The sequence below is a fragment of the Peromyscus leucopus genome, chromosome 1, assembly GCF_004664715.2.
Source record: "Peromyscus leucopus breed LL Stock chromosome 1, UCI_PerLeu_2.1, whole genome shotgun sequence".
In the NCBI taxonomy this organism is placed as follows: Eukaryota; Metazoa; Chordata; class Mammalia; order Rodentia; family Cricetidae; genus Peromyscus; species Peromyscus leucopus.
Genome location: NC_051063.1, coordinates 21,312,956 through 21,322,313, shown reverse-complemented (window position 1 = coordinate 21,322,313; position 9,358 = coordinate 21,312,956). Strand labels below are relative to the sequence as shown.

Here is a 9,358-nt window from a genome sequence, read left to right as displayed (position 1 = left end):
TTCTCTTCTCCTTTCCAGTCTCCAAATCCTTTCTTTCTACTAGCTCAGCATTTCTGAAATGATATCATTTCCCTCATCATGCATATCAGCATTAGTTATTACTCTTATCATTCCTGGAATAATTTAAATGTTTCCCAACTACTTTTTCTCCTTGTACCAATAAAGGTTGCATTCCCAGAAGAGAGGAATCCCCAGTCAAACTGGCTAAAACAGTTCTAAGACAGTGTGACCCCAGAGCACTTTTCATCTGTGTCTGGTTCTACCGGGTTGGTGCTGTTGAACAGTCTTACTATAGCCCAGGCCAACCTCAAACTCAGGATCTTCCTGGCTGTATCCACTGCCATGCCTGGCTCCATGATGTTTTAATCCGGATGCATCATGTTCAAATATTAACCATGTCCAGGAAATAAAAGACATCTTTTTGTATGTTTTAGGAAGGAGAGACTCTTTCCCAGCAATCCATCCCTCCTAGAAGGTTTCCCTTCAGGTCTTAGTAACATATTTCTATCTCCCAAGCTTAAGCCCATCATTAGGAAGAAAGGAGAAGGCACCTGTTTGCCCTAGACCAGTAAGAACCCACTTGCTGGAACCAGCAAGGTTACCCATGTGGAGAAGGATATAGTAAACCGGAAGTTCTTACTGAAAGAGGGAAGGTGAGGTGGCTGGTGTTGGTTAGGAATTCATTGTCTGCTAATCATCTCTGGCCCTGATCCATGTCATGCTGAGATGGGATGCTGCTGATAGGCAACTATGATGACATTCTGTTGATGACTCAGTGGTGATCCTGCTTTGCATAAGAATCATGACCAAGGCTCTAAACTTTTTTTGTGCTTTTGCTTGTTCAAGTCTCAGCCATGCTCCCCCAATGCTTCTGCCTCTGATATCTCATGCTCTTGAGGTATCACTGGCTTCCAGCTCTTATTCTTAAGTGCCTTGTGCATACTTCCCAAGAGTCCTACCTAGCCCTGCATTCAGTTTGTACAACCTTGTCTTATTTTATACTGTTCACTCTTGTGGCGGTTTGAATGAGAATGGCCCCCCAATAGGCTCATATATTTGCATGTTCAGTCGCCAGTTAATGAACTATTTGGAAAAGATTACAAGGTGCGGCCTTGTTCGAGTAGGTGTGGCCTTGCTGAAGTAGGTGTGTCACTGACTTTAAGGTTTCAAATGCTCACACCAGGCCCAGTGTCTCTCTCTCTCTCTCTCTATGCCTACTGTCTGTGGATCAGGATGTAAAGCTCTCAGCTACTGCTCCAGCACCAAGCCTGCTTACATGCTGCTATGCCATGATGATGAAAGACCAATCCTCAGAAACTGTAAGCAAATCCCTAATTAAATGCCTCCCCTTATAAGTTGCCTTGGCCATGGTGTCTTTTCACAGCAATAGAACAGTCATGAAGACAACTCTCCAGGTCATTTCAGTGAAGTCTCCTCTAACACAGGAGACTTCCCTCCTTCCTGCTCTGTGCCTTTTGTCATTCTGCCATTGCCACTTCAGCACACTGCTGTATTCGTCTCTAACAGGCCTCTTCCTCCATGTGTCTTTCCTTCTGCCAAACAGCCATGCTGGATCCTCTTCACACTTCCAGAACCTCCAAGTGCCTGGAGCAATGGGCAACAAGACACACTTAATAGATGTCTGACAAAGGAATCGGTGCTTGAGGTTTGGGGCCAAGTGAGTGTCAGAATCTATTCCTGCCTTCTGAAGAGGGGCTAACCATAGGAAGATAAAGTAAAAGTGGTCAATAGGCTTTGTAGATTCCCAAGTCTTAGAGAGTTGTAAAATAGCAGGTAAAAGGGTGGAGAGCATATGAGAGATACATTTATCCGTCCCCTGCCGGAAGACTAGGGGAATGAAATGCAGGTACTCATAAAAATTAATTCTGCATTATTTAAACACGGGCAGCCCTCGGGGTGAAAGGAAGTTTCGCTGCACAGCAGATACAGAATTCTGTCTTATGAGGAGCTGTTGTGGCAGAATTCTGCCATAATGAAAGTGCTAATTATCCGAACAAGACTTAAGTCCGAGCCGCAAAGGCTGCGAAAGGAATCTTCTGCCACCCTTGAGATGCTTAGTTAGAGGTGTGATTGACAGCAGAAGCGGGTGCAGTTTCCTCATTCTGTTACTGCCTAGGAGCCGCTCAGCCAACCTGCCGGGTCGTAGTTAGCCTACCAGCAGGCTTGGGGGGGGGGGGGGGGCTCTGGAGCTATGCGCTATCAGTGTTGACGGAAGCATATGCAAGAGCCTGGGCCAGGGCTAACTTTGGGCTGCCTGGGAGAAGAGGGAAAGACAGAATAAGCAATGGCTTCAAGGAGTTATGTCTGGAGGAGTTCACGGGTGGGCAGGGGACAGAGTTTAGGAATATAAAGTATTCGGTCGCGGCAGCTGGGGCATTGCAGTTCTGAGCCTTTTCTAAGGTGTGTAAACAAGGAAAGAGAAAGGAATAATAACAAGCCTCATGTGAGGAATTAGTTATGGGATAATAAGGACCCTGACATGGAAAGGCAGTTTATGAGTAGCTGGGACCAAACATAAGGCCAACAGTGTGGTAAAGAGGTACAAAGGATAACTTAGAATTGAAAGAGACTGACTAAGAGCTTAAGGTTAGAGGTAGATGATTAAACAATCTCAACTCTGCCATTCATCAAGTCCGTGAGTGGCCTCTTCTGAGTACCAGTGTCTGTACCTATAACACATTGAAAATGACAGCACTGCATTATCAGGTCCTCAGCACCAGTAAAGAAGGCAATGCTTACAAACTGCTAGGCAGACACAGCCTCTGACAACTACACACATTTGATATTTATTTTTACTCTTTTATTCTGCATAGTTTGGTTTCATACGTTCTTAATACTTTGGCTATTACCTTTTTAAATTAAACCTAAGAAAAAATATATATTTAATATTACGTGGAGCTATATTGTTCATGTCCAAACATTGCACAGGATTTTTTTTTTCTGGATGAAGAAATCAAAAGGACATTCTAAAAATAAATCAATAAAATAAACAAACTTTATTTACCAATAAATTCACAGGACATTTGGCCGATGTTAAATGGACCAATTGTTGATTTTTCCTTATTGGCTTTGCAGACATTTCATAACACTTTCTTATGCTATGTGAAAAAATAAATTGACCATGTCTACATTTACTGCCTGGGTATCTAGTAGGCAGATGAGAATGAACTTCCTCTCTAGAAGGACATGGGACACAAGAGCCAACTGGATCATAAAGTCATAATAACATGTCAGTGGCAAAAGAAAGGCATCTTTTAGAGAATTCTTAAAGTCACCATGTTAGGGGCTCAAGAGATATCTCAGTTGTTAAGGGTACATACTGCTCTTGTTGAGGACTGAAGTTCGGTTTCTAGCACCCAAGACCCACAGTTGCCTGCAACTTCAGATCTAAAAGATTTAATGTCCCATTCTGGACTCTACAGAAGGAACTTGAAGCAGCTGGTCTTATTCATCCACAGTCAAGAGCAGAGAACAATGAATTAATGCACATATGTTAGTGCTTAGATTTGTTACAATAAATAATTTACTACTTAGGGAATGGTGCCACCCATTGTGGATGGATCTTCTCATTCCAGTGTAATCAAGACAATTCCCTACAAGGTAACCAATCTTGATTATCCTTCACTGAAACTCCTTTGCTAGGTATTCTAAATGGTGTCAAGTTGACAGTTAAAACTAACCATAACACTAAGCAATTGACCATTCATCAGTGAAAATGATAATAATTATGAATGTTACAAAGGAAGAGTATGAGAAGGTGAAAACAAGAAAGCATATAACAGGAGAATTCAGCCCAGGAAGGGGAAAAAGGCCAGGCAGAGATGCTTGTGATCTGAGGAATGAGTTGGTAGATCATCAAGGATCCTCAAAAAAATTACAGCACACCCAACAGGAATATTTCAGATAAGTGGCTATTTCCAAAGATATGAGAGAATTCAGGAAACCAACTAACTAACAAGAGATGTGAAGCTTTCAGCACTAGCAAGGGTGGCCTTGGCATTGGTCTAAAGATGATTACCTAGAAACCCGAGGGAATGTTAGTGGCTGTGTAGTCTGGGCCAAGAATTCCTTTACTGTCTTCAAAAGGGACAGGCAGATTTATTATTTATTCTGTCCATTCAACAAAGATTCTATGAGTCTCTACAATGCACCAGTGTACCATGAATCCGAATTCTAACAATAAAAACCCAGGGTCAGATATCAGGGTGAAAACTGAAAAATCAGAGAAGTAGAGCAATCAGCTACTAGAGTTCTTACCTCTATGAAATCCTCAGCTTAAAAGGACACCAAGCTCTTGTTTCCTCCCTCCTTATATTCTTCTCTCTGCCCAGCTATATCACTTCCTGTCTCCATTTCCCTAGTGCTGGGATTAAAGGTGTGAGATCCCAAGAGCTGGGATCAAAGGTCTGTGCCACCACTGCCTGGCTCTGTTTCTCTTTTAGACTAGATCAATCTTGTGTATCCCAGGGTGGCCTTGAACTCACAAAGATCTTTCTGCCTCTGCCTCTGCCTCCTAAGTGCTAGGATTAAAAGTGTGTGCCACCATTGCCTGGCCTCTATGGCTAACTAGTGGCTTAGCTTTGCACTCTGATCTTCAGGCAAGCTTTATTTGTTAGATCACAAACAAAATATCACCACACATCAGAATCACACAGACATAGAGATAGTAGCCCAGGGAAGGGCTGTGACATTCAATATGGGGGATACAACATGTCTATGGAGCTCCCTGAAGGAGAAGACCAGGAAAATTATCATTGGATCTCACTGTCCTCATTTCCTCTGACCACCTCTTGTGTGGATGGATTTTTCTTTGGGCTGCCAGCTCACAAAAAAATGACATAGAGACTTATCATTAATTATGAAAGCTTGGCTTTAGCTTAAGCATGTCCCATTAGCTCTTAAAACTTAAATTAACCCATATCTTTTAATCTATATTCTTTTATGTGGCTCGGTTACCTTTACTCTGTACTACCCATCCTGCTTCCTCAATGTCTGGTTGGCAACTCTGCCTTCCAGAGTTCTCTCTGTCCCCAGAAGTCCCTCCTAACCTCTTCTTGCCTAGCTAATGGCCATTCAGCTCCTTATTGAACCAATCACAGTGATACATTTTCACATAGTATAAAGGAATATTTTGCAAAATTTTTCCCATTTTGTCTAAATAAAAACTCTAACATAATAAAACTATAAACCATAAGAACAACTATCAGGTAAGTATTACATTCACGCCGGGCAGTGGTGGTAAACGCCTTTAATCCCAGCACTTGGGAGGCAGGGGCAGGTGGATCTCTGTGAGTTGAGGCCAGCCTGGTCTCCAAAGCAAGTTCCAAGATAGGCATAAAGCTACAAAGAGAAACTCTGTCTCGAAAAAAAAACCAATAAATAAATAAAATAAAAAAAAAAAAAGAATTACATTCACAATGCCCAGTCCATTTGTATTTGGCAAATTCGGAGAAAATATACCATTATCTATCCTCTCTTGATGAGTCCAAAGTTTTGTACCTAATTTACTTTCTATACTACAGCTATCTAATCTGCAACCCCATTAAAGACCCAAGGAGGATATAATATTACCTGAGTAAACAGGAAGTGCAGAGCAAACAACTTCCAAAATGATAAGAAATGACTTAAACAGCTGTCTGCCTGGACAGTCACCCAAGGTTCCTCTGTAACACTGGGGCATCCATCTACAGGCCTAGAATATCTGACAGACTTTTCTGTGAAACAGGAATTTTGAAGGACTGTCTCACCTTGTCTTGGCAAAGTTTGGCAGTTGCCTTATTTTGTGTCCTGCTTGTTCAATTTGGACAGCATACTGTCAGCAGTTGAGGCAAAGGCAGTATCTTTGCCCAGTGGCTAATTTTGCCACAAATGAAATCAAACTCCATATAGAGGTTTTTCAATGCCCGTAATCCTCTTTTGGAACAAATTGGTGCTGCCAGGAGCAGAGGTGTCTCATTATCATGAAAAGCCCTATGTTATCAAAACATTAAAATGCCATATTCTGTATGTCTCTAGAGTGTTTGAAGGCCATCTATCTATTTAAAATATGTCTCTGATTGATCTTGAAAATATACCTAACATGACTATAAGTTTGATTGTTGTAGATGACTAACTACTAACCTATATTTCCTTATCATACTGAATAGCTTTCAAGGACTAGAAATTTATATTACATTTTAAAATGAGCTGCATAGGTACAATACCTTAAATAAGAATAGAAACATATATACAGTATAGCAAACATAACCTTAAGTTTGTATCAATATACAAAAATCCATACCAAAAATGTAAGATATTTGAGACTAATAGTTGATTCTTTAGTTAGAAAGTAGATTCATCCAGGCAGTGGTGGCACATGCCTTTAATCCCAGCACTCGGGAGGCAGAGGCAGGTGGATCTCTGTGAGTTTGAGGCCAGCCTGGTCTACAGAGTGAGTTCTAGGAAAAGCACCAAAACTAGACAGAAAAACAGTCTCAAGCCCCACCCCCCCAAAAAAGAAAAGAAAGTAAATTCAATAATCTACCCTTTCCTAATATCTCTCCCCCTGCCCTGCCTATTTTTGTTTTGTTTTGTTTTGTTTTGTTTTGTTTTGTTTTGTTTTGTTTTTGGAAAAGATCCATGAATCTAACCTTTGCAGCTGAAACTGTTCTGGATGCAGAACTCTGAGGAAACTGCAACAGAGGTACTATAAGAAGTTGGATCACCTAGGGCATCTGTTTCCATTGGTGTCTGATCTTCTTGTTCTGAAAACACACAAACTTTCAAAGGTAAACATACATGTCTGCATTAATACATGTACGGACTGTGCATTGTACAGAAGCCAACCAAAGATGATTTCTTTTTTTGCTTTATGTTTGAGCAGGTAAAATATACGTTACCTGTCTTTTAGTTTTTCTAGGTTTATTTCTTTATGTCTATAGCCAGGATTTTCAGGGGTTTCCTCCTACCCCCTCATTTAACCTGATCTTCTTTAACCTTGAACAAATCCACAGCCTTTCATTCCCTGTGGAAACAAAAGCATAACCTCTTCCCCAAAGCAATACATTTTCTGACTTCCATTTTAAAGTTAAGGCATCTCTAAAGTACCTAGGCTGATTTAATTCAGCAGTCCCTTCCACAATCCAGTGTCTCTTGGGAGCTGTTGTTCTCTGTTCATTAGCATTCAAAAAATTCAAAATCAACAAGAAACCATATAAAATCCAGACTCTCTGTGTATTTTCCCATCTTTACATGGCTTATATTTTTGTTGTTGTTGTTTTGTTTTGTTTTTCAAGACAGGGTTTCTCTGTGTCGTTTTGGAGCCTGTCCTGGATCACGCTCTGTAGACCAGGCTAACCTTGAACTCACAGAGATCTGCCTGGCTCTGCCTCCTAAGTGCTGGGATTAAAGACATGCAGCACTGCTGCCCAGATCATGGCTTATATCTTTTCATATTGTTTTATTCTCTCTTTAAAAAGTTATCTTATTGTTTATAAACTATTTTTATGACTATCTGTACCAATTTTCTTTTCTTTTCTTTTCTTTTTTTTTTTTTAAACACACTGTAACCTGTTTACAGGTTTTTTTTTCCTGTCTGGATCTGTCTTACTGAGCATCTGCAGCATTCTTTGATCACATGAGACAAATCTTAAACTGTTATATCAGCCACCATGTGGCTTACCTTAGCGCATGGCACTGGTACATGGTGCTGGTAGCTGGTTCCAGCCAAAGGCAGTGGTTGGTAGCTGTGTCTCTGTATGCCACTGAGCCTACCAGAGAGACTGTGGTCACCAGGCAACCATATTTGATTCCGTGTTCCATACTTTTTCTTTTAAAGCTGACTCAGGACTTATGTGGATATACATGGCCCCACATTGAGCACCATATGTAGATGGATTTTTCTTTGGGCTGATAGCTCACAAAAAATGACATGGACAGTTATTATTAATTATGAAAGCTTGCTTGGCCTTAGCTTAGGCTTGTCCCACTGGCTCTTATAACTTGAATTAACTCATTTATTCTAATGTACGTTGTGTTGTATGTCTCATTACCTCATCTCTCCATACTGCTCATGCTGCTTTCTCCATGTCTGGCTGGTGACCCCACCTTTCTTCCTGTCTGACCCCTTTGTCCCCAGAAGTCCCACCTAACCTCTCCCTGCCTGGCTATTGGCCATTCAGCTCTTTATTAAACCAATCACAGTGACATATCTTCACACAGTGTAGAGGAATATTCCGCAACACTTTGCTTAGCCAATCCCAAACAAAGTCAGATGGCCAGGAAGCCCACTGGTACAGTCCATGGAAACCAGACTCCTGGTGGACAGCAGAATAAAGGGGGGTGAGGACAAGTCTAAGGACAAAACAGAAAATATCAAGCATCATAACCACGGAGGGCTCAGCTGTTAAGGGCCAGAGGACCAGGGTTCAATACCTAGCACTCACATGGCAGCTCACAGCCTTCTGTAATTCCAGGATAAAATCAATAATAATAATAATAATAATAATAATAATAATAATAATAATAATAAACACTTTGCTCTTTCAGAGGACCTGGGTTTGATTCCCAGCTCTACATGGCAGTTCACAACTGTAATTCCATCTCAGGGTATCTGACACCTGCTCTAGTTTTGGCAGGTCCTAGGCAGGCATGTGGTACATGCAGGCAAAACATTCATACACATAAAATAAAATAGTTTAATTTAAAATAAGAAGGGCAGAGATCATGTAGGAAAAAATGAGTGGAAAAGAGAGGAAAGGTTTGTGAAGTGGCTTAGAAGTCACGATACAAGAAACAGGTGAGGTTCAGAAGACAAGGGATGTTGAGTGAAACAACTCACCATAAAGATCTTAGATCAGGCGAGAGTATCCTGAGCTTGTCCTCTTGGGGTGACTTCTGATGTGGGGGTATCCACAAAGTCACCATGGCTGATGTAAATCATAGGCCTTTTCCAGACATAGTTTAGCTGATGTTGGAATTAGGAGATTACCATTTTTGGGTCTTCCCCCTTCATTTATTTAGCCAATAGATATTTATTAATGGTTTTTAAATTTTCTCCTGTGCTGGCCAGAGGCTGAGACGTAAATGATATGACCTGTATTGGGGGAGAACGTGGGCTAAGCAGGAGAGATGGGCATGAATGAAATGCTTGCACTAGCCTATGATGTGTGCATCATATGTGTCCTGTGCAGAGAGCTGAGCACCAGGAGCCTGAGAACCTTGTTTAGACTGGGTGAGAAAGTCAGGGAGCACATCCCAAAGCTACATCTTGAAGAATGAGTTTCCCAGGTAAAAAATTGAGCAGAGGAATGTCACCAAAGTGAAATAATTGATCATTGTATTCCAATTACTAAAAAAT

At 41.1% G+C, this 9,358-nt stretch overlaps 1 long non-coding RNA gene across 1 annotated transcript; it reads right to left on the bottom strand.

The window, feature by feature from the left end:
- Positions 1 to 1,208: 1,208 nt before the first annotated feature.
- LOC119087465 lies at positions 1,209 to 7,768 on the bottom strand. Its single transcript, XR_005090937.1, has 3 exons — positions 7,682 to 7,768; positions 6,651 to 6,764; positions 1,209 to 1,605 (listed from the first exon to the last, which is right to left on the bottom strand). It is a non-coding gene; the product is annotated as an uncharacterized LOC119087465 (long non-coding RNA).
- Between the last annotated feature and the right edge of the window lie 1,590 nt (positions 7,769 to 9,358).